Source organism: Marmota marmota, unplaced genomic scaffold, assembly GCF_001458135.2.
Source record: "Marmota marmota marmota unplaced genomic scaffold, marMar, whole genome shotgun sequence".
Classification (NCBI taxonomy): domain Eukaryota; kingdom Metazoa; phylum Chordata; class Mammalia; order Rodentia; family Sciuridae; genus Marmota; species Marmota marmota.
The window spans coordinates 16376860-16404055 of NW_026000142.1; the positions used below are offsets into that span (position 1 = coordinate 16376860).

The 27196-nt window shown below is 35.9% G+C and overlaps 1 protein-coding gene across 4 annotated transcripts in view; it reads left to right on the forward strand.

Annotated features, from left to right (window-relative positions):
* Positions 1–27196, forward strand: part of Ptprz1 (protein tyrosine phosphatase receptor type Z1) — a 176461-nt gene that overhangs the window by 68055 nt on the left and 81210 nt on the right. The window lies entirely within an intron of this gene.

Sequence of the window (27196 nt, forward strand, 5' to 3'; positions counted from 1 at the left end):
GCGAAAGAAAACAGCTTTATTATTAGATAAGCATTAAACACATGTGTTACACATCAGAGGCAATCCCAGAAGAAACTGCAAAAACAGAACGGAATCTCACCTCCTTCAGTTATAACTCTTTACATACATGTCTTTGAGACAAACAATAACCAGTCCTCAGGTAGGAAGATTTGACAGCGACTTTGGTTACACATAGTTCTTCCAAAGTTCCTGGAGTGACTATCCGTGCTGGCATATTAGTTCTATCCAAAAGAAAAACACACCTCTTATCTTTATAGTAGACTGTAGCTTTATGGATGAGAGCAAGTGATATACAGAAGTTAAACTCCTACCTTTCCACAGGAATGATAGAGTGGGGCCCCATCTTCCTAAGTGTTCAAATTTCAAAAAGATGGCTCCAGTGTCCTAGACATCTTGATTCAAAAGGCCTATCTAGTTTTTGAAAGATTTACATACATAACAGAGAGAGGCAAAAGAACTCACAATGATCCATTTTCTAAAGCAACCACTTTAAGGACAGAGAAGTCGCTTCCCTATTTTCATCAGGAAAAACAAGCCTTTTAATTTGTACTTTTATTTGTTTTTATACTTGCTGATTATACTTTCTGATGTTCTTATGACCCCTTTCTATATGTACTGCCCTGACTACTCAGTAATATTACTATCTCAGTAATAATTTGTGTATATATTTCTAGGTAAATATATAATAAATAATTCAAGGTGGGGCAACAGAAGACATAAGCTTCTACTAGGGAAATTTTCTTCAGTGTTTCCCTATACCTGGAGTCTTTCATAGAGTAGGTATTCAATAAATAAATATTTAGTGTACAACTTCCTGCAGTATCATTGAGGCACAGGATTAATTTCACCTGGGAGCAATTGTGACTATTAGGCACATAATTAGCATCCCAGATCCTTCTTGCAACAAATAGGGAAATGCAAAAAATAAATATTATACAGTGACTGCAGAGCAAATTTGAGCATGTGAGTAGCAGCTATCAATCTTAAAGAACTGGAAAACAGGAAAAGGCTGTGTTTTGTAGCACTCTACCACCTAGAAATTGACACAAAGGATGATCAACCCAGAATCAGTATTAAAGGGAAATCAAAATTTGATGTATGCCAAACTAGATTTCCTATAACCTGTGAATGGCTTTTCTAGCTTCTACATGTGTATTTCCCATATTTCAAAGCATCTCCAGAACATAAGACTTGTTGCGACACTCTTGTTTTTTCATAAATTATGTGTAGTTCTCCTTTTCCAAAACTCTGAAAGTCTGTTCTTGAAGATCAGTTGTATTTATGCATGTAGTGCTTTCATATATCCTCCTGAGAAGATTTTTAGGTTCAGTCAAACTGAATTAGAATGAGAACTAGCTGATGGAACTTTCTTAATGATATTATGACTTGTGAATGAAGGAAAATTCAAAGTGTTGAGATCATTAGTTGGATCAGTACTCATTGGATGCATAGCACGAGGTAGACATTGTGCTAGATTCTGGGGTACAGTGATGAAAGGAAATAACCCCAAACTTGTAAACATTAATGATAACAAAATGTGATCTTAAGAGTGAGTGATATGTGCATTGTGGTAGATTGTGGTGACTCGAGGTTCAGGACCGCTGAATAGCTTATGGGGTTCTGTGAAGTTTCCCTGAGAAATGGAATTTAAAATGAGCTACAATATAAATGGTGTTAGGTCAACATAGTTGAAGATTGCCGGGGCAAACAAAGCAGCCGTGCTGAGACGTGTAGGTAAAACACAAACAGGTGGGCTCCAGCATCTGCCGTGTTCTTCCTGCCTTTGCACGGAAAACCAGAACATGACAAGACAAGCTCCTTGGGGCCCCATGAATTCTTTCTGGTATCCTCATCCTAGCTGAAATTCTAGATAATACCATTTTTTTGATTGGCAGTGACTTAAACTTTTAGTTATTAACATTTGTATTTAAGGGATGTTTAGCATGATCTTACATGAACATTTTGAACAATAAACAAAAAAATAAGAACTAGTCAAAGAGTCTCAAAAATAGGGGAATGGCAGTTTTTACTTACTCCCAAAGGGGGAGGATTTTATGTTGATAGGGCTAATGGATGTTGTCGCACAAATTTAGGGAGTTCACCATGAGATAGGGATTACTGACAGGGACATATTGTCATGAAGCTGGTTTAGTGGGAGTTATTTTGCTAGTTTGGTAAGAATAAATACAGGCTGTAGAGTCAGAAAGTCTAACTGCTTGGCTTCAAACCCGGGCTCCACCTTAGGCGTTACCTCTTTTGTCTCAGGTTTCCGGATCTGTAAAAAGAAATCATAATAGTACTTACCTCAAAGGCTGCTGCCAAGATTCAATGAGTCAGTGTTTGCAAAGCACTTAGAATAGTGCCTGGTTCATATAAAGTGCTAAATGATGCTATTAGTTAAGGCAAAGTAAGTCTTCTGCACTTTGAGGATTTATACCAGGTTCTTTCTAAAGTACAGATGGGCTATATGAGCCTTCATTCAAATCTCTCCAGTTGCTCCCTACCACTTACAGAATAAAAATATCAGACTCTTCAGTACGGCCTATAGTGTTGGTAATGATCTCTTTCTGCCCAGCTATCCTGTTCCATCTATCTTAATTACCTTTCCTTCTGTCTCCTGCTGTTCTTGCAATTCAAAAACAAGTGTCAGCCTGGGGGTGTGGCTCAGTGGTAGAGGGCTTGCTTAGCATGCATCAGGCCCTGGGTTAAATCCCCAGCACTGCAAAATAAATAAATACATAAATAAAATGGTTAAGGAGGAGGAGGACAAGGATGAGGACAACAACTCTGTTATTTGGTCTTTATTATTTGTTTTTTCCTGAAGACCAAACCTATTCACTTCTTTTGCATGAAGCTTCTTGTCCCTCAAGCTGGAGAAGAGCCCTTGCCTTAATGTCCTGTTCCTGTGTACTCATCTTTATTGCAACCCAGGATGTGTCTGGTTCCACAGTTTATTCCTCTTCCCTTTCTCAGAGTGTGGCCCTACACTGGACTCAACAAGGTGTGTGCATGAATGAACAAAGCTGCAAAGTAGATTGTGTTCTTGTTTTATAAATAAAGAAGCAGAGAAATTAAGTCACTTGCTCAATCACAAAGTGAGAAGAGGATTGGAAACTGGGCATGGGTCTTGACTCCCAGGTCTCTATCCTAAGAATTCTATGTATGGCTGTATCTGCTACTTTTGTCTCAGTGATGGCGGGGGCGGGGGACAACAAAAAGCATAAAGTTGTTAGGCTTTGAATTCTTGTTTGGATATTTTTTAAAATGCTGACTTCAAAGCCATTGTGTATAATATAGTCTCTTTTTTACCTTATCATTGTGGGTTTTTTTTTTGTCTTTGCAAGGGAGGTAGTGTGCTAGAGATTGAACCCAGGGTCACACTCCTACTGAGCCACATCCCCAACCCTTTTTTATTTTTTTGTTTTTGAGAGAGGGTCTTACTAAGTTGTCTAGGCTGGCCTTGAACTTGGCCATCTTTCTGTATCAACCTCCCAAAAAACTGGGATCATAGGCATGCACCACCACCCCTGGTGCCCAGCTTCAATGTGTATTTTTAGGGAATGTGTTAAGAGCGATCATTTCTGGAAAGTGGGAATGTGGCTCTGTCTTTTATTTTCACCTTTTTACTTGCAGTATTTTCTAATTTTTTTTAACACAAAAAAATGCTTTATAACTGAGTTTGGGAAAAGAAAACTTAAATGTCTACTTAACATAATATAAACTTAACTAAATTAGTTCTGACTATGGGGGCAATTTAAGAATTTATATTTCATCACAGAAAGTCTTCTGCAAGCCTCATGGCTCCCCAGCCTGTACTGGTTTATGTAGCTGAGAATCCTGTGTCTGGTCCTATTTCTGCTTTACTGTACCAGGTGAATGACTTTAATGATCAATGAAGTTGGAAATGCTCTATTAATCATGTATGTCCTTAAGGAGTAGGTAATAAATTTTCATTAGTATGGGAATAGATAATATTCTTTTAGAGAAATGGCCATATTATTATACATTTGCATTTTACTCAGACTTGATCTAGCCAGGATTCCACCGAGGGCACTTAAAGTATCACACAACTTGATTTTCTTCTCTGCTGTGGTGCAATATTCTCACTTTGCATTAGTTTCACAATCCAGGATCATTACCCTAGCTCAGTGAGAATCAATTTTTCATAGTTGATTGTCTGAATCAGTGGCAGCTCAGTTACATTTTCTACATCATTTACCAGAAAGTATAGATTTTAAAGAAGTCAGAGCAATTATGCAGGTAACCCATGCCAGGATTTGCTCTCAAAACATGCCCCTGAAAGTCAAAACCTTCTGCAAATTGGACAGGTACTGACCTATTCTTCAAAAGAGTCCCCATTCTGGTTCACCATTTTCTACGTGAGTGTCCATTGATAGAGCCCATTCTCTTTTGCAAAGAGACGAGTTCATCTACAGAGACCAATGCCTGTTGTGCCCTTTTTAGGAGAATAAGTTCATCTTTAATTTCTGTGAAATAATGAAGAAACCTAGTTTGGGACCTGTTTATGAGATTTCAGAGCATGTATAGGAAGGAAGTTCTATTATTTTAATTGTGATACTTTTCCCCCAAAGTATGAATATTTAGGTAAATTATAAAAGCTCTCCAGTTCTTTTCACTAATGGTGATTGCTGTTCATGCTTGAGCACAAGAGAGAAAGCTTGATTTAAAATCTACGTCCTGTTGATGTGTTTTTATGCCACCAACATTTTTTAAAGTAAATTGAGTAGAAAATTAAGTTCTGGCATATGATGCAAATTCCTCTAATGTATCTGGCCTTCGTTTAATCATTTATGAGTTATCACTGCAAGATGTTTATATAGATTAGATACCACAGAGATCTAAGGAACTATATTTATTTGATCCTAATTAATATTTGGCCTTAAATAGATAATCACACCACTTTCCAGTTTCCTAATATTAAGCAATTAAACAGCTAGCATCTGTTGGCCAGATAAATATTAAACTTTGCCAAGTAGCTATATGCAAGGTTTCACCATATGTGGACTCTGTTAGAATACATTACAAGATATTTTAAAATCCATGTGTTTTAGGATTGTAAAAGTTATCACTGAAAAAATTATTTATTATCTGTTTATAGTGTTAAAATTTATGCTAAAGTATCAGATAGTTGTATAGTGCATGTTTGCCCATAATATATGAAGACACATCAAGTCAATATTTTTGTGTCTGTCTCTATTAAAGCATTTTGTATTTACACTTTAGAGTTTCCATTTTCTTAATTAGAATATTCCTAAACTTCTACAGTTTCTTCCTCTTTTCAAATTGAAATCCCAAATAAGCAATTATAATGTTAAGGAATATAGATAGTGCATAATCTAGACCAATAGTTCCCAAATTTCAGAAATTATCAGAATTACCTAAAGGGATTACTGAAAAGAAAAGATTACCTGTCCTGAATTCCAAGATTTTTGATTCAGTAGTATGAGATGGAGACTGCAAATTTAATATCTAAGAAGTCCTCAGCTGATCTTTATGCTGCAATCTCAGGAGCCTCATATTTCTGTATCTCGAATCTAGATCAATCATAGCTTATGTGGCATTCATTTTAAAAATGAATGAATGATAGAGTAAAAACAAGAAAACATATGCATGAATGTATTTATACATATGACAGCACTTTAGATCACCCAGTGAGCTAAAGTGACATAAAATAGAGTGTATTGCTTTTATATAATATGTGATAACATGTGAAATGTTTTTCTCAGAGCCTTTTATCTGTTACTAACAGCCTTTTATCTGTTTATTAAGAGATCAGATAAATTTTTGAACAGTTGTTAATGAACTTTCATTAATTTTCCCATCTGGATGGAGCCTCTTTGCCTATGTAGGGAAGTTCCTGGCTGAGGTGGGTCCAGTAGGAGTCTCTCATTAGTGAGTCTGCCTGCAAGCTCTTCACCCTGCATTGACGTATTTATCCTAACAATTTCCAAGGAAAGTTCTTTTTCATAAGCATTTAAAAAGTCATTTTTATTTCCTTGGCTCCAAAATATCCTGGGTCCTGATAATAGTGAAGTTTTTTTTTTTTCCATTCCTGTATTCCTTTGTTGTTTTTTTTAAAGTCTCTAAACCTCAGTAAAATACGTCTCATAAACTGTGTTTTATTAATATTTTTCTCCTAATACATTTGGCTTTTGGTAATGTAATTTAGTGGTTCCTTTTAAATTTTTTAAATGGAATTGAAGTATTTCTGGATTTTTGGTTTTGGTAAGCGTTGTTATTCATTCTTTATTGCAATAGCTGTTTGAAGTTTAGTAACTCATGTAATCATCACTTTTCAAGTCAATAATGTCAACTCTAGAAGAAAAATGATTTCATTGTTACACATACAAATTACATTTTCCATCATTGGGCAGCATTTTTCTCAGAAATTAGTCTCTAAGCCTGGGGGGGGGGTATGCTTGAAAATATTGATAGTTGTCCATAAAAAGTTATCTGTCATGTTCACTACTTTAGCAGAAGACTTGTTTGAAAATCTTGCAGTGGATATTAGAGTCTGAATTTGTTGAGAATTTTATTCGTTTTTTTTATTCATTGAACACATCTTAATTGATACTTGTATCTGCTAGCAGAAAAAGGAAAGAGAGGAAAGGGAACAGGAGAAAGGGGAAAGGAGGGGACCTCATAGAGCTCTAATTCTAAAATATCTGGGGGAAAAGGAAATGATGCATGGTGACTTGTAAAGCTCTCTTGCATAGAGGTTTCATCCTATTTATAAGTGTTGAGTACACTCATTTTAGACTACTCTCCTCTGGAGATATTCCAAAATTGTTGACATTGAAGTCATTACCATAAGTAAATGAACAACTATAAAAATTCTAAGGCCAAGAGGCTGGGGCTGTAGCTCAGTGGTAGAGCACTTGCCTTGCACATGTGAGGCACTGAGTTTAATCCTCAGCACCACAAAATAATAAATAAAGATATCGTGTTCCTCTACAACTAAAAATATATATGTAAAAAGATTCTAAAGCCAAGCTGAGCATAGTGGCACAAGCCTGTAATCCTGGAGGCTGAGGAGGCAAAGGCAAGAGGATCACTAGTTCAAATCCAGCCTCAGCAAATGCAAGGCTCTAAGCAACTCAGTGAGACCCTGTCTTTAAATAAAAATTCAAAATAGGGCTGGGGATATGGCTCAGTGGTCAAGTGCCCCTGGGTTCAATCCCCAGTACCAAAAAAAAAAAAAAAAAAAAAAAAATTCTAAGGCCAACCATTTTCTCATTTTAAGTAAATTGATACATTTCAAAATTGAAAATTTTGTGAATTTTTTTTTTTTGATACTGGGGTTTGAATCCAGGGCCACTCTACTACTGAGTTGCACCTTCAACCGTTTTGCTGTTTATTTTGAGACATGGTCTCACTAAATTGCTGAACTCTAACTTGGAATCTTCCTGCCTCATCCTCCAAGATTGCTGGGATTACAGGCATGTGCCTCACCATAAATTCATTAAAAAAAATACTTCTTTGGACTCCATTTTTCCCATTGGTTTAGGAGAATTCACAGGATACCCCCAGGTATTTTGAAAAGCCTGAACTGAGTCATGCCTAGTAATGACTTGATCCTTGTGGGGAACTCCTAAAAACTACTGAACTCATCTGAGTTCTCCTACTATTTGCAATCAACCAAACCAACACCCATGTGTTTTATACCTTTTCCCATCGACACCCTAGAGGCAGCAAGGCAAGCATAATGTCTTAATCCTTGTCCAGTGTAGGCAGAGGATTTCTGTCTCTTTCCTTAGCCAGGAGATATCTCTTGCAGTTTAAAGACTGTCTTTTCTCAACCACCCTGAGAAGAATATTAGCATTTGTAACAGGAAATTTTTCTCAAAAGTTTGTAAGAAGCAGATTTTTATTTTGGTGAAATAATTATCATGAAGCAGAGCCATGGACCCTCAGAGAATGATTCAGAAGGCACTGTGCCCTAATGATGATATCTCCTTTACTCGCAGAAAGTTCTGCACCCCACCCACCCTTATGTACTATTAGATGTTGGTCTGGTTGCTAGTGACAGAGAAGCCTGAGAAATACTCATGTTCTGATCTCACATGAGTAGGGAAAAGTTAAGCCTCCCGGAATTGAAATGAGAATTTTCCTTTTAACTAGAGATAGGGGAGGAGAACCTAGTGATATTCTATAAAGATGTAGGAAACCATTCAACTATGTAGAGCCACTAATTGGCCATAGCAAGGATCTCAGCACCTTCCCGGATGTACCTATATGTAGTGATAGCCCCAGACAAGAAAACCTTTTCTGGACCACAAGAGTACCCCAGCAAACATGATGAGATAGGTTATAAGTCTCAGAGGAATTTCAAAGACTCATGGAAACCTGGAGGATTAGGAACTATTTATCCCTGGTTCAAACCAATACAAATCAAGAATTGAAAATGTTGAGCTTGATGAGAAATGAGATAGTGACAAGTTTCAAAGTACCTCCCCACAAAATACTGATACCGAATATTTGTCAGCCTGTGCATCTTAAATATAAGGACATTGTCCTATGTAACCACAATATTCCCATCAAATTAGAGAAATTAACATAGATATATTAGTGCTTTCAAGCCTTTATGCTTTGTTCAGATATTGCCAACATGTCTCAATAATATCCTTTCTAATTTCCAAGGGAAAAGAATAACAGTACAGCAGAAAATCATGATATCTTCTATCATGATGATCAAAGTGAATACCTATGGAAATGGTCCACATAGAAAGCCTATGCCACTAAATGAGGCACAGAGAGAAGAAAATGGCATCACTTTTGTGACATTCCTAATAAAAATGCAGAACCCGAATCTCATAACAAGGAGACATCAGACAAACTCAAACTGAGGAGCATCCTATAAAATAACTGTAGACTTCAAAAGTGTCAACAGCATGAAGTGAAGAAAAGATAGGAACTGTTCCAGATTGAAAGATACTAAAGAGAAATGACAGTTAAAGGCAACCAGTTACTAAATGCAATCTTTTTGCCATAAAGGATATTATTGAGACATGTTGGCAATATCTGAACAAAGCATAAAGACTTGAAAGCACTAATATATCTATGTTAACTTCCTTAATTTAATGAGTATATTGTGGTTATATAGGACAATATCCTTGTATTTAAGATGCACAGGCTGACAAATATTCGGTATCAGTATTTTGTGGGGAGGTACTTTGAAACTTGTCACTATCTCATTTCTCATCAAGCTCAACATTTTCAATTCTTGATTTGTATTGGTTTGAACCAGGGATAAATAGTTCAGTATCAGTGAGATGTTGGCACCATCCTTTCCAATTGTTCAATAAAAATAAGTTTTCATTCTGTACTTGAACCTTTTCTGTAAGTTTAAAATTGTTTCAAAATAAAAGGTATACAATAAGCAATTAATAGGACCTACCTTTTTAAAAAAGATAAGTTGAGGTTGGCAAAAACAGAGCTTCTCAACAGTTGCTCCATGGTCACCTGTGTTGATCTGTCATATTGACAGTACAAGTGGATTTTAATTGCTTAATAAAGAAATGAGAAAGATAATATCACAGAACTCATGAATATGCACTCATCAAAGCAGGATTCAGATGATGCTAGTTTTAGCTATTGAATTATTCTGGTGTTAATTGAAAAACAAAGATAATTCAATTAGTATTTATACACATTCTACATTATTTAGATTAGAAAGTAATACATGTGTCTCAGAAAAATGTCATTTAATGTGTGCTTTCCTTTATTTACATCTGCCAGTTCTGATGAAGGTAAGTAGAAATGAGATGTTGCAAGAAGGATTTGTGTGGTCACTCTGTAACATTTTGATCCTTATCTTCTGATAGAATTTTTTTTGTGTGTGAAGCAAAATCCAGCCTGCATTAAATAGATGTCATGGTAATACTATCATTTCAGATTCTAACCATGAGTTTCCTTTTAATGTGCATGCTGAATTTTTCTAATACGACAAACTGGGGCACATGAAATGCAGTTTCATGCTCCATTGAGCTGAATTCTGTATAGCTATTGAGAAACGTTTGGAGAGCTGTAGTAGATATGTCCATTTTAGTGTCCATGTTTCCCCTCATATTTGTGAAATGCATTTTGATGTATGTATCTGTTATTCTGAAAATGTGCATTCATTTATCTGCCTGCTTCAGAGAACACTCTTGAGAACTAGGAGGAAGGATAAATAAATGTTAATAACAATGAGAACAATAATTATAGATGGCGCTCAGCTTGTTCATTCAGTACTAGTCCTTGTGTCTGCAGCAGCTGAAAGGACGAATAAGGTGCCTGCTTTGATTCCACTTACATCCTGTGAGGGAGAGAAATACAAAAACAAAAAAGCAAGTGGATAATTGCAGAACACGTTAATTGCCACAAAAAGAATAAACATAATGATGCAAGGCTATGGCGTAGCTGAGGTGAAGAAAGCCTTTCCAAAAGGGAGACATCTCACCTGAGATGTGAGAAAGAGAAAAGGAGTGAGCTGGTGAAAAGAGGGGTGGATGTTTCACCTAAGAACCTTATGAGTTGCCAAGACTCTGAGATGGATCAAGGGTGGTGTGTTTGAGAAGAGAAAGGGTGGCATATGTCAAGCTATGAATGGCTTGCCCTATATTTCCTCCTGTAGGCTGTAATGTATCAAGGTTAACTTTCCTATTTTGATGATGGCATTGTGATTTTGTAGGAAAATATCTTTGTATTTAAAAGCACAGGCTGAAGTACTTGGTATCCTTGAGGTTGGGCCTAATACAATCTGTATGTTTAAGGTGGTAATAATTGATAAACAGAGAGGTACAGAGACTTTCCCAAGATTGTTCAGATGGTAAGTTCTGAGAATAGGGTTTCCACCCAGGGAGTCTGAATTCAGAACCCACATTTTCAGCATTATATTGTGTGCTACTTCCCAAAGGGAGCACTATAAAAATATGAGTTATTTTTATTATAAAGTTACAGGCATCTTTTATGGCCTAGAAAACTCATCTATATATCTCCCTGTTTCCTTCTGTTCTCAGCTCTGGGTGCCAAACTTTACCAAGAGTATAGACAAATTGGGGACTACTTGAAAAGAAGTCCCCTCTTGGTGGGTCTTCAGGCATAAGGAGTGGCCATGACTCTATCCTTAAGATTAGTCTCAGGACACTACAGTGTCCTCATTTATATACAATCATGTGGAAAAATAAATATTTTTCTGTGGTCCCAAGGAGTTATGATTTAGAGAGAAATGTAAAGGCTACAAGGAACTTACTTTGGTAGAGGAAATAACTAACATCAGAAAATCCAAAATTAGAATAAGGTATGCTTAGGGAGATAAAGGGACCCTGACATCAAAGTTGTTTCAACAGAGGCAGAAAAACCTGTTACTAAGCATGTGGTATAGAAAGGTCAAGTGATGATGGGAAATAGAACCAGCATACTTTTTCCCAATCCTGAGATTCTATTATGGATAAGCTAGATTCAGAAACTAGGAAAATCAGAATTAAATGTATTTGATTTGATAGAAAATGGACTAGAACTCAAACGTAAGACATAGATGTAGAGGCAAAGAAAGATCCCAAAAAGCTCTCAAACAGGTGGCTTGCAATTAAACCTCTACACTCCATTGGTTTCTATACTCAATCAAGGGTGTTGGTGAGCTGATGAAGGTAGGGTGCAGTAGTGGCCCTGCCCTGCCTCAGGAACATGTACTCAACTTTCTACATTCAACTTCTTCTTTTCAAAACCAATCCTGAATACCAGGCCTGGTGGCCCACAGCTGTAACCCCAGGTACTTGAGAGGCTGAGGTGGGAGGATCACTTGAGTCCAGGAGTTCCACACTAACCTGGGCAACATAGCAAAATCTGGTCTCAAACAAAACCCATCCTGATACCCCAGGGAATTAATGTTATGCTTATGTCTTTACTATAACTATCTGTAATTCTGTTGCATTAGTTTATTTATATGCCTTCTTCTTCTACACCCTAGATACAACAAGAGAAACTTGTGATGACTTTTATAGACCCAGAAATTATTTTTAAAAAAATAGTAACTGAGACGAATAGCAGATCCCTGAGGATCCAGAGAATAGAATCAGACATTCAAATAAAATTGAATTTAGAAATACACCACATTTTTAATTTACATATCAAGGCCCTAGATATGTACTCCTGGAACATGATTTCAGAATAATAGTTCATAAAGTATAGTTTGGGTTTAGAAGATTAAGGATCCAAATGAATCAGTACAAGGCATTGGGAATTATGATTGAATTGGATTTTAGATCCAGCAGTTTTCTTCCATTTTGTTTTCTAGAGTTTTGCCCAAACAGTAAATTAATTGAAAATAAATGTTTTATGCTAAGCCAGTTTTCAAATTTCTGTAGAGATATATCCTAGGGTCAACTTCTTTGAAACTCTCAAAATTTTAGTTAGATGTCTTAAAAGGTAGCAGTGTATTTTTGGCGTTGAACTAGTTACAACCTCATGCTACCTAGCATCACACCATTGAAGAAAACAATTTTTGTTTGTAATACTTTTGGATATTACTAGTTTAACTTCTAAACATTTTATTTTAAACAGTGAAAAAATGATATACTTGAGTAATTTTCCTCACAGGACTCAGTTTTGAACACCTTTTTAGCAGTATGGTTTTTATTACTTGGAAGTAGCATCTACGAAAACTTATTTATTGCATTAACTAAACCAGAGCAAAAAGAAATTTGCTCTTCTGCAAAAGCATTGTTGACTTCTGACTTGGGCTTTTTCTCAATATTGATTAGTTAAAACTGTGCAAAACTGTTGTCAGCTATGTCTCCCAATTTTGCAAAAATCTAGGTTATGCTGGCTCAAATGCAGGCTGCTCCTCCATCTCCTCCAATTCCACTGCCTGTGGAAGCTGAAGCCCTCTTTAGGATTTCTGTCACTTCTCAGAACTGCTTCACTTCCTTCCACCCAGCTGCCTGACAAACCATCACTGTGTTTTGCAGAGGCAGGGAGCCTGCTCATCCAAAACCAGAATCTACTTACTTATATTATTTCTAAATAGATGGTTAAGAAATCTTTTACTAGTCTGAATCAGGTCCACACAAGCTAAGATACATTTGCATCTATGCAAGTGTATCTTTTTTATAATTTCTTCTCAGTGACTCTTAATATTTCAATTTTAAGTCTTTCTGTTCTTTGGCCTTTTTGTTTTGTTTTTTGTTTGTTTATTTATTTTTGTATAGTCTTAAAAATTAGAGACACATTCTAGTTTAATAAACTGATTAGAAGCTTGTTTTATTTCATTTCTAAATCGCCATTTATGAGAAATACTTATATTAAAATTCTTGTAAATGTCATCATTCAGAAATAACTTAGAAAAAAGTGAAAAGGCCGGTACTCAGGCTTGTTTTGCTTGTAGGAGTTTCCTGACTGAAACTAATTGAGAAATAAGAAGAGATTTAGGAACTTAGAAAGACTAGAAACATAGCAATAGACAAGATGTTTAATATCACATTTTAAAAACTAAACTCATGACGTTAACTTTAAGTTTTTAAAAACTAAATTACAAATTTACTATTTTTTGCTGGGAGCCATTAGCCAAGTAGGTATGACAATTTCCTTGCCAGCGTACCCCATGTTGCAGTGACATTGAATGTAGGTGACCTTGCTCAAGGACCAAGGCGGATTAGGGCGTTCCCGGTTTAGGTTCCAGGTTTAAGGTTTAAGATTATTCCTGCTGGGAATAGGGCGTATCCTGATGCCTGAGTTCCCCTTGAGTTCTCACGGGATTCAGACAGTATATTTTTGGGAGATAGAAGCCCAGTGGAGGTGGATTTGGGCAGAGACTGCTGGTGTGAGTTCGGGAATAAAGAATTGATGTTTGAATCTACAAGGCTGTGAGTGGCTCGTGATTTTGTGCCCAGCCAGACTGTGGCAATTTTTAAATAGAAGTATAGTTTAGTTATCACTTAAACATTTCTTTATTTTCTTGTTGCAGGTCTTTAATTTGTGTAGTAATTTTTTATACTTCATGAGTTCCTTTTGCTTCCATTGCATGGTTTATTACAAATTTCTCATGATGAAATAAATTCTTAGTCATGATTTCTTCAAATGATATAAGCATCTGTTTATAGAACTTTCACTTGCTTTTAAAGGACCACAGTATAGTAGCCAGAGTGGGAGAAGACAGAAACAGCTCTTTATTTCTTTGGCAGTTTTTTTTTTCAATTCTTGCCTTTTCTATTATTATTTAAGAAGTATTTTATTCTGTCATAAAGAATCCATATGATTCTTGTTCTCACATGTATTATAACTCAGCAATATGCACGTTTAAGGGGGATCAGTCATCACTCTATTATTATTTTTTTGACACATAAAAATTGTACATATTAGCCAGGTGTGGTGGCACACACCTATAATCCCAGCAGCTGGGGAGACTGAGGCAGGAAAATCACATGTTCAAAGCCAGTCTCAGCAAAACTAAGATGCTAAACCCTGTCTCTAAATAAAACACAAAAGAAGGCTTGGGATGTGTCTTAGTGGCCAAGTGCCCCTGAGTTCAATCCCCGGTACCAGGAAAAAAAAAATTGTACATATTTATAGGATATTGTGTATTCATGTTCTGATGCATTTATACATTGTACAATGTTTAAATTAGGGTAAACATATTTGTCTTCTCAAGCATTAGTCATAACTTTGTGGTGAAAACATTGAAAATTCTTTTTTTATGTTCTTTTAATACATGGCACATAACTAATATCTATATAATCACATTACTGTGCAAAAACCACCAGAACTTATTTCTCCTATCTAGCTAAATATTGTTATTTGTAACAATATGAATGGATGTGTAAGAAATCCTGCTAATAGGAAGACAAGTACCACATAACCTTACCCATGTAGAATCTGAAAAAATTGATCTTATAGGAGTTGACAGCAGAATGATGGCACTACTGTCCTCAGTCACCTACACCAGAGTCACCAAGGTGTTTTTCAAAGTGATTTTCACCACCTCTTCCTTTTCAAGGTTAGTTGACTCCCCAGACCTGATTTTTTTTCCATATCTTTCTCAATCTACCTCTTCCTTTCTTATTCATCTGTTCTCTAGTTTAGATTCTTACTATTCTTCATGTAACCTATTCCTAATTGATTTACCTGCCCTCAGTTTTGTCTACCTTGACCTGTGTAACCATAGTTACCAACGTAAAACTTAAATATGATCAGGAAACCTGCAATTTTAAATATCTTAAATACTGGAGAATTTTTCAAAGTCCTTGTCCTGGTATCCAGAAGGACAAATCTGCCCATTTAACTCTATCCCTCTTACTTTGTTGCATTTTATTCCTGAGAGTGTAGATTGGATTTCCTGTCATTCTCTCCAAATAGCCATGCCTTCTATCTTCTGTGCCAGTGATTATCTCTCTTCCTGAATACCTTCCATCCTGAATTCCTTCCTTTCCTTCAGTTAGATACTTATCCATCATTTAAGACTTATTCCAAGTATCTTGTTATCCAGAAAACCTTAATTATTTTTTTTGTCTTATTTGGATTGCATACTTTATTAGTTACTGGCCCAATATACATATTGCTATTGTACTTACTATGTCATACTATAATTAAGAGTCTTTGGTCTTTACTAAAACTTGAGTTCCTATATATTGGACACTTTACCTTTGGATATTTTTTAATAAGATATATACTCTGTCTCACACTAGGCACTCCATAAATATTTGTTGAATGAGTAAATACATATATCAAGGCTGCATGCAGAAGCATTGAATAGAACCTGTAGATAATACAAAATAATAGAACATCTGATAAAGGCAATGGATTTATTGCTGCCATAATGGATTCACAGATTCTTCTTTGGTCCTTGTCTGTGACTCATAACACATATCTAGGAGGTCTTATATGAGAGAGAATTGTGTGATAAGTGTATACAGAGGGAGTAACCTGTGGCTCTAAGAATTAAGCAGAAGCTTTGGTCTTTTAGGCAACAAGCTCTTTAACTAAACCAATGAAGCCAGGCTATAGGCAGGTTTCACAGAGGTCCTGTAATGAATGGAAGGATACCAAATTATAACTGTGTCTCCAATTTCAACCTTAACTCTCTGGCTCTCCTACAAAGGTAGGAGACAGAGTCATGCCCCATTTGGATGAGTATGCAAACAGTAAACCTGGAGTGCAGACATGACAATGTTGTCACTGTCAGAGACCTGCATTGTCACCCACTATGCTGCTTCCTTGCTCTGTGAACTCGGCTTATCAGTGGTTGGAAAAGGGGGAAAGCTGATGTCTCTAGGGCAGGTTTCAAAACTATTCTACAAGAAGAATCATTATTTCTCCAATCAAAGAGTAATTTTCAGGACCACGTCTTGGTTCTATATTTACCATCTCATTGGTAATCACTAGACTGTGGTAACAAAGAAATCTTTTTCTTTCTTACCTGTCTATATAGTTTACCTGCATTTTATTGAGGGAAGTTACATAATAGAAAATGCTACAGAAAAAAAAAATCCTACAGTGAATCAGCCTACATTGCCTTCTATCTAAATCCTAAATATTAAAACTGTGGACTCATTTAGACAGAACCAGGCAAATGTAAAGTTCATAACGTGAATCATAGAGTTCCTCATCTCTGGGCCTTCTCTTCCTTTTAGAATTGGCTTGCCAGTGGGGATGAGAGAAATAGGAGCTCTCTGTGGTTCCTGGAGCTTGTTGAATTTCATCTGTGATTTTCCCAGTATTGATTAAATACTTGATATCAGGCTACAGGCAACAGAAACACTGCTGTCAGGATTGGACTTCATCACTATCATTCTCTTGTTTCATAATTTAAAAGGAAAGATGACAAAAGAAGCCATGGTTGTAATTATTGAATAGTTTTCTAAAAATTTACCTTTTTCTCCATATCAGACATGCAAAGTGTGGCAGCCGGGGAGTTGGGAGGGGACTTCAACACCCTCTTGCCAGAACCTCCAGTTCAGTGGCTTTTTGTACTCCCACCAACCCAACCTCCTGACCTCTGCTTAGGACTGCAACCACCTGCCCTCTCTGTTTGTCCCCCAGGACAGTTGACCTCTCTGAACACTTTTTAAATTAATAAATCAAAAATACACACTTTTGAATGAAGCCTGTGCTAGGTCATGATCTCTCCACATCACCAGAGACCTCAACAATTTCTGTCAGTCCTAAAGGTTCACCTTTACATTCTTTGCTATTTTCTCCGGACTATTTTTCCTCCTGCCTCTCTTTCACAGTGTCTGAAAAAAAAAAAAGAAAGAAATGGGTTGAAAAAATTTTGCACCATCTGACAGCCCATCTACCTAAATTAACTCATTTAGTATGCAGAATACAAGAAGTAGAGATTATTATTCCTGTTGTAACAGGGAGCTGAGGCTTAGGGGAGTGATGCTAGAGCTGGGCCTCAACTGACGTCAGCTCAGCTCCCAAGCTTCTTCCTTCCATAAGATGTGATTTTGCCTGAAACAGAAACCCTGGGGCATGAACCATCAGATTTCTCATTCTCATTTTTTAAATGTAGCTTGAGCCACATGAATCCATATTTCCATGACTTTCCTGTGTTTCTTTTCCTCTCTAGGATAATAATCTTCTATCCATGTATTTGGAGACTTCATCATTGACCTTTCATAATCTCAAATTCCTTCTTGTTTTAACTCTTCTCTCCATACACTCCAATACAAATTTATGTTTTCTCTTTTTTAAGGGAAATCACATTCCTTATAGTTGCATCTGTCTCTCATTTTCCTATTAATGCTATAGTATGTTAAAGAATCCCAGATAGCATGCAGTTTTCTCTTGATATATTTCATTTATGCACCTCTAAAAGTTAAAAAAAAAAAAACAGCAAAAAAAGATAAGTCTACTACCTCTATATTGATAATCCCCTGTCTCTATCTGTAGTCCAGACCTCTCAATGGCTCCCAGACCCATATTTTGGAATGCCAAGTGAACATCCATGTAGGTCTCAAAGTCCAGAGATCCAAAACTATATTCAAAACATTTCTTTCTGTCCATGCTTCCTACCAGTGTGACTGGTACCATGATACACCCATGGATGCTCTGTTAGGATTTAGGAAGTTGTCAATTGTCCTTCTTCTTTCCTCAGTCCCAAGAAGACTCCTCCTAAATGTTCCTAAATCCTTCAAGATAGTATTCTATTTTTTGTCTTCAGTTTGTTGTACCCCCATAATTTCTTGTCATTACAAAGTTTTTTATTGTAGGATTTGTTTTATTTTCTGATGAAGGTGATGGATTCATTATGAGCCATTAGGAGTGTCATCGTATTTGATCGGCTTATTGATTTCATTAATACTACAGAGGGTCAGTTTTTGATTACTAATCTTTTAAGTAATTGCATTTTACTCTGGTAATGCCCTTAGATCTTTATCCCTCTTGTGTTTTTGTTTTTCTCCCTGTGTTCTTTAACAAACAAATCTATTGCAGTATAGAGCAGTATTTTTTTTCTGTTTTGTAGGCTTTTGCTTGTCTGAAATATGTTCAACTTGAAAAAGTCCTAGAATTTTAAACAGGAACATTAGGAAAAGCTTTTGGTCTGTTTCTTTCCCTATTTGTGCTGAACGCAAAGATTTTCTTAAATGTCATCATGTTCTAGGAACATTTATGCTGGAACTTTCCTAAATACATGGATAACTACCTTTTCTGACAACCCCCTGTCGATTGGATCTTTCAACTAAGCGCATGAAGATTTTTTTATTCTACTGATGGGAGTTTTGCATTAGAACAGATAATAAAGGTGAATGCTGTTCTTGACTATATGGGCTCACATCTATATTGCTTTTGATCTGCCTTTGGTGTAGCTCTAATAGCCATTATCAGCATTCAACACTGCTTGCTGGTTGTAGCTCCAGAAGCCTCTCTCTGGCCCTAAACACAGACAGGTACTCTGGGCTGTGCATTCCTGTTTTCAACATGGGTAATTATCTTAGACCTCCTCCTTCCTTTTCTGGATTCAGTTTGTGTCATGGCCTTTACTAGTGTGATAGATAATTACTTCAAGTTTGTTATTCAGTAATTTTAGATTATAGTTTCTTTTGAAAATGTCCTTTCTCAAGCAGCTAAACTCCTGCATATGAAAAAGTTTTCTTATGTCCATCATCCTTCCATCTTTCTGGAGCGCTAAATTCTATCCTGTATTTTCATTGAAAATAAAACTGACTTTGATTTATGGGCGGTGATTTTGCATCCTGCTACTTTGCTGAATTTATTTACTAGTTCTAGAAGTTTTCTGATGGAATTTTTTGGGTCTTCTAGGTATATAAACATATTGTTGGCAAATAATGCTAATCTGACTTCTTCTTTCCCTATGTGTATCCCTTTAATTTCTTTCATCTGTCTAATTGTTCTGGCCAGTGTTTCAAGAACTATGTTAAATAGAAGTAGTGAAAGAGGGCATCCCTATCTTGTTCCAGTTTTTAGAGGAAATGCCTTAAATTTTTCTCCATTTAGAATGATGTTGGCCTGGGGCTTAGCATAGATAGCCTTTATGATGTTGAGATATGTTCCTGTTGTTCCTAGATTTTCTAGGATTTTGAACATGAAGGGGTACTGGATTTTGTTGAATGCTTTTCTGCATCTATTGAGGTGATCATATGGTTCTTATCTTTAAGTCTATTGATGCGATGAATTACATTTATTGATTTCCTTATGTTGAACCAACCTTGCATCCCTGGAATGAATCCCACTTGATCATGCTGTACTATCTTTTTATATGTTTTTGTATTCATTTTTGCCAGAATTTTATTAAGAAATTTTGCATCTATGTTCACTAGCAACATTGGTCTGAAGGTTTCTGTTTTTGATGTGTCTTTGCCTGGTTTTGGAATCAGGGTGATACTGGCCCCATAGAATGAGTTTGGAAGTGTGCCCTCATTTTTAGATTTCTGGAAATAAATTGAAGAGTATTGGTATTAGTTCTTCTTTAAAGGTCTTATAGAACTTAGTTGTGTATCCATTTAGTCCTCGGCTTGTATAGGTTGGTAGACTTCTGATGGTGTCTTCTATTTCGTCGCTTGAAATTGATCTGTTTAAATTGTGTATATCTTCCTGATTCAATTTGGGCAAATAATATGACTCTAGAAATTTGTGGATGCCTTCAATATTTTCTATTTTATTGGAGTACAAGTTTTCACAATAATTTGTAATTATCTTCTGTATTTCTGTGGTATCTGTTGTGATATTTCCTTTTATCACATACGTTAGTAATTTGAGTTTTCTCTCTCCTTCTCTTCATTAGCAAGGATAAGGGCCTGTCAATTTTATTTATTTTTTCAAAGAACCAACTTTTTGTTTTGTCAATTTTTTTCAGTTGTTTCTTTTGTTTCACTTTCATTGATTTCAGCTCTGATTTTAATTATTTCCTGTCTTCTACTGCTTTTGGTGTAGATTTGTTCTTCTTTTTCTAGGGCTTTGAGGTGTAATGTTAAGTCATTTATTTGTTGACTTTTTCTTCTTTTAAGGAATGAACTCCATGCAATGAACTTTCCTCTTAGAACTGCCTTCATAATGTCCCAGAGATTTTAATATGTTGTATCTGTGTTTTCATTCACCTCTTAACATTCTTAATCTCCTCCTTGATGTCTTCTGCACCACATTGTTCATTCAGTAGCATATTATTTAGTCTCCAGGTGTTGGAGTAGTTTTTATTTTTTATTTTATCATTTATTTCTAATTTCATTTCATTATGATCTGATAAGGCATTTCTGTATATCAGTGACAAATCCTCTGAAAGGGAAACAAGGAAACTACTCCACTTATAATAGCATCAAAAAATAAAATAAAATACATGGGAATCAACTTAACGAAAGAAGTGAAAGACATCTACAATGAAAACTACAGAACACTAAAGAAAGAAATTATAGAAGACCTTAGAAGATGGAAAGATCTACCTTGCTCTTAGATTGGCAGAATTAATATCGTCAAATGACCATGCTACCAAAAGCACTATATAGATTTAATGCAATTCCGATTAAAATCCCAGTGGCATTCCTCATAGAAATAGAAAAAGCAATCATGAAATTCATCTGGAAAAATAAGAGACCCAAAATAGCTAAAGCTATCCTTAGCAGGAAGAGTGAAGCAGGTGGCATCGCTATACCAGACCTTAAACTATACTACAGAGCAATGGTAACAAAAATAGCATGATGTTGGCACCAAAATAGACTTGTAGACCAATTGTACAGAATAAAGGACACAGAGAATAACCCACATAATTACAGTTATCTTTTATTAGACAAAGGTGCCAAAAATGTATATTGGAGAAAAGATAGCCTCTTCAACAGATGGTGCTGGAAATATTGGAAATCCATATGCAACAAAATGAAATTAAACCCCTATCTCTTACCATGCACAAAACTCAACTCAAAGTGGATCAAAGACTTAGGAATTAAACTAGATAACCTGCAAATAGAAGAAAAAAAAATAGGCCCTAATCTCCATCAAGTCAGATTAAGCCCCAACTTCCTTAATAAGACTCCTATAGTGCAAGAATTAAAATCAAGGATCAATAAATAGAACAGATTCAAACTAAAAAGTTTCTTCTCAGCAAAAGAAACAATCAGTGAGATGAACAGAGAGCTTGCATCTTGGGAGCAAATTTTTACCCCTCACACATCAGATAGAGCACTAATCTTTAGGGTATATAAAAACCTCAAAAAGCTAAACACCAAAAATAAATAAATAACCCAATCAATAAATGGGCCAAGGAACTGAACAGACACTTCCCGGAAGAAGATATACAATCAATCAATAAATATATAAAAAAATTTTCAACATCTCTAGGAATTAGAGAAATGCAAATCAAAACTACTGTAAGATTTCATCTCACGCCTACTACTCAAAACTACTCTAAGATTTCATCTCTCTCAGAAATTGCAGCTATTAAAAAATACAAAAAAACAATAAGTGTTGGTGAGGATGTGGGGGAAAAGGCACACTCGTAAACTGCTGGTGGAACTGCAAACTGGTGCAGCCAATATGGAAAGCAGTATAGAGATTTCTTGGAAAATTGGGAGTCGAACCACCATTTGACCCAGCTATCCCTATCCTCGGTCTATACCCAAAAGACTTTAAAACAGCATATTACAGCCACATCAATGTTTATAGCAGTACAATTCACAATAACTAAACTGTGAAGTCAACCTAGATACCCTTCAGTAGATGAATGATAAAGAAAATGTGGTGAGTCTCGGCCAAACATGTGATTTCTGTCCTGTCTGTTATGGCAAGTTCTGAATAAATACCTTTTGTTTTATATATATATATATAAAATGTGGTATATATACACAATGGAATGTTATTCAGCATTAAAAGAGAATAAAATCATGGCATTTGCAGGTAAATGGATGGAGTTAGAGAATATAATGCTAAGTGAAATTAGCCAATCCCCAAAAACAAATGCTGAATGATTTCTTTGATTTAAGGATGCTGATTCATAATATGCTGTGGAAGGGGTGGGGGGTGGATGGGAGGATTAAATGAACTCTAAATAGGGCAATGGGGAAAAGGGGATGGTAAAAAACATCAATATTTGAAGGGAGGGGGCATAGGGGTAGGAAATATGGTGGAATGCAATGGTTATCATTACCCAAGTACATGTACACAAACATGAAGGATGTGACTCTACTTTGTGTACAACCAGAGAAATGAAAAATTGTGCTCTATTTGTGTAATATGAATTGTAATGCATTCTCTTGTCATATATAACAAATTAAAATTTTAAAAAAGAACACTGGTTTCATTTTTATAGTTGCATACACCAAAGTTTGGATCAAAGTGATTCATTACTGATCGCTTTATACTGCTTAAATGACTTTGTAATTTTGGCTATTTGGTGTATTTGTTAGCATATAGAAAGCTAGTGATTTATAAGGTTATGCTTTACAGAGTGAAGTTTATACAAGTCAAGAATAGATACTACAAATATTAATAGGTCTTTATATCAATATTACAGCTAAATTTTCCTCTTCAGAATATGTTTATATATGAAACTGTGAAGATATAACCATTTTCTTACATCAAACCTGTACTACACACGAAAGTAATTAAGATTAAGAGCTATCTGAGGGTTTTTTTTTTTTAATACTGTCTTGTTCTTTAAAGAACAGTTGGAAGTCTACAAATTCAAATCTTGTTAAATAATAGCAATTTGTGGTAACCTTGCAAAGAAATCAATATTTGAATCTGTTTTGTATTTTTGAGTTTTCAGTGAATCTCTGTCTTAGGTAATAACTAATATTACCTTATGTAATATTATTTTATTCATTTATCTGATATTTAAAGACAAGACGAAATAAGAAAGTAGAGAAAAGAAGGGAGGGGAAGAATATTTTTTTTCTTTCTTTCATTTGTGATTACTTACTTTTTTCTTCAAATATTCAAAAACATGTTTTGCTATATTATTTTAATCATTTTTCTTTATTTTACTCTTTAGTTTTCCTCACTTCATATTTTTGTGTTGGTAACTGGTGCGGAAATATTTGTCCACCCAAAATGTTATGTAAAATGTGCTTCTGTTTAGAATGCTAATTGGTCAATATATGTAGCACATGAATTGATGGTTGGGTAACTCTAGATGTCTTCTCGAAGCTTTTATTCATTCAGCAAATGTTTATTTAGTCCTTAGGTGCTGGGCTCCAAAAATGGTGCTAAAATTATAAGAATAAGAGACAGACATATTGTAGTTCAAATAGGCACAAGGATGTATAGATACATAACAACGAGTCCCACTATTATGTGTACTTATAGAAAATTTTTTAAAAAATATAAGCACAGGGATGCTGTTAAAAAAAAAAAAGAAAAAAGCACAAGACAAGTCGAGATGTCCATGAAAATGATCACTCATTATGCAGCCTTTCCTTCCTACCAACCTGTCTGACCAGGCAGCTCTGAGCCCCTTCCTCTGCCAAAGTCTCCATACTTCCCACTGGTCTGTGCAGGACCCTTTGGTCCTCATTTCGTCTCTTTCTGTAGAATCCCTTGACATCCACTCCATTCTCTGGACTCCACTGGCCTGCTCACTGCTCTCTGAGCACTGCCTGAACTTTTCTGCCCCCCTAATTTTACTCAGCTCATCACTCAGCAGGACATATTCCATGATTCCCTCTCTCTGTCAAAATTCCATCCATTAAGGCCTGCCTTAGTGTACTTTTGCTGTCCTTGTTTACTTTCCTTCATCATAGCTACTCCTATGGCAATTGTGTATTTACTTAGTGTACCTCTCCCTTCTTGGATATAACAAACAATCAAGCAAATGAACTTACTACAGAGTCTGGAATTGCTTTGCATTCCACTTGGAATAAAGGGTGCATAGTATGCAAATATCGAATACTTTCATTTTATGCACAAAGATTATTTCACAAACATTTAATTTCTGTGATATGCCAAACTCAGTTTGGCAGTAGCGTGCAGATGAAGTAGACAAGTTCATGGACAAAATACAGACTGTTGAATGCTTCAATAGACTAATTAGCACAGGAAATTTATAGGAATGATACTAATCCAGGTGCATCCATGAGTGGATAAGGAAATGGATGAATATGTAAATGAATAATTTATCTTAGTTCTCTAGAGCTCCCATTTAGTACTCTGCAGTTCTCAGTAGAGATATATCACCCTGATCATCTGCTGACACTCATCATTGTCCTAATTCTTTCTTCACAACATTCCCTAATAAAAAAATGTACTTAGGCACAGTTTAATTCTAACAAAATTTCTACACTGGCTATCTCAGATACATAATCCTAAGTCTTAACTACTATATGCACTAAAGTCTCCAATTGTTCCATTAAAAATATTAATTTGAGAATTTGTAGAATAATTCTTAAAAATAAGATTAGTCTACTACTTCAATATTTTAAGACGTATAAAGTGTATATAATGCTTCTGTTACCTATGTTTTATTTCTTTGTGAAATTTTGGCACTCTATTAGCTAACTTCCATTGGTTTTCTATTCCTAGTGATTTTTTAAACATTTTTAAAAATGTGCTTCTTTAGAGTCTTTTGTATGAAGAATCTCTTAGGTTTTTATTTTTTCAAGACTTCTGTTTATCGGTCTTTCCACCAAAAATAAATAAATAAATAAAACTCTTTAATCCAGCTTTTTTCATTTTGCCTTTCAAGCTCAAAACTTAAGGAAGCACATTAAACCTACACTGTCTCAAGAATAGTGATCTAGAATTTTCTTACACTTAAAACACTATTAAGTTACTCACAGCCATTGTGCTATAAGGTGTCAGACAACATGGAGTGCAGACTTGATCTTCCTTGATATCCATCATCAAAAGAACGGTAGAAACTATTCAACATACTTGTCACACAACAGTCAAATGAAACCTACATTTGACTTTTAATATGTTTCCTTAATTGGCCACGTGGGGTTGTTTTTCTTTTTACTATTTCATATTTAATCTCTGTGAAAAAGATCACCATTTCCTGTTTGTTTGATTCAACAAGTGTTTATTGAACAGCTACCTTGTATCAGTCTTTTTGTCAAAGGCACAGGTATGTGGAAAAAAATAAATAATCATAATTAGCATATTGGGAGAAGGAAAATAAAGTAAGCAGAGACTATGAAGGATGACCAAGATCAGAATGTATTTGCAGAAAGATTTTCTGGTGAGAAACACTAGAGCAGAGACCCAGCTGAAGTTGGAAAATGAGCCATCTAAGCCTTGCAGACCTTTGGAAGAGCATTTCAAGAAGCAGTGGCAGTGGGTGCCAAGCATTTGCATGCTCAAGGGAGGCCACTGTAGCTATAGCAGGGAGATCTATGCAAAGTGATGGGAAATGAGAAACGTGAGGACCTGAGTGGTGGTGTGCAGGATCTCTTGCCCATGGTAATGAGGTTCTATTTTATTTAGAGTGAGATGGAACCATGACTTGTAATTTGGCATATTTTAAAAGATTATTTTAGTTACTTGAGTTGTATTGGTTTTCTTTTACTGCAAAACAAATCACTATGTATATACTGATTTAAAACAACACATACTTATTACCTCAGGTTCTGTGGGTTGGGGTTTGGAGAAGAGGGACTGCTAAGCTGGGTTCTCTGCTCATTGTCTTAGAAACATGAGATCAAGGTGTCTCATTTAAAGCTTGGGACCCTCGTCGAAGTTCATTCAGGTTGCTGGCAGAGTTCACTTGATAGACTTGTAGGACTGAGGTTCTGCTTTTTTGTTTGTTAGTCCTGTTTGTGAGCATGGGGGCACTCTCAGCTCTTAGAATTGGTTTGGTCCCTAGACACATCACCTCTCATAACCTCCTAACTCACATCGCCAGCAGGAGAACCTGTCACGCTTCCCCTCTCTCCACATGCTAAAGAATTTTCTATAACGTAACATAGTCACAGCATCAAGGTCCTCTTCACCTTTGCCAAAGAATGTGATCTGTTCAAAGGAATGACTCCCCATCGTATTCCCAGGTCCTGCCCACACCAAAGTGGAGGTTTTTGTACAGGGTGTGAAGACCAGAGAGTGGGGTTTTGGAATCTTATGATTCTACTTACTACTGGATTTTGGAAGGGGCAAAAGATGAAGCTATAGGTAGGCCTTTTGAAAGCACTGGAGATGTCTAAGCCTGTGCTTCTCAAAATTTCCTGTGTGTAGATCTCCTGGGGATTGTGTTAAAATATCCCATTAAGGGTATTGGGGGTATAATTGAAGGCATACCATAAAGGCTTTACTGAAGGAGAAACAGGGGCATCTGGATGACTTCTAAGCTCAGAGGATGGAAAAGACTGCATGCAGGAGAAGCTTGTTTTAGAGCAGAAACCCAGAGTTCCAGTTTGGATATGCTAACTGTGAGATGCCATTTAGAATCCAAGTGGAAAATATCAGGAAATGCAATTAAAAAGAATAGATCTATTCATCACACTCAGTGTCATCAGAAATATAAAACTTCATGATTCTGTGTATCACTACTATTAGACACTTCCAAAGTGTGCTTGGAATTTATTGTACTATAATAGAAAATGTGAGCAATGAAAAGGACCTTATTGAGCAGTGTTTTCTTGTCCCCATGTCAAAGTTCTTTATAAGCAAAATCAAAATATCCATTATTCAAATCATTAAAACTATTCCTAGAAGCCAAAATATACATCATTGTGCATATTTAAAGTAACACTATCCTCAAAACACTCTCTAGAAATAGAGCCAGGTTTTAAGTTTT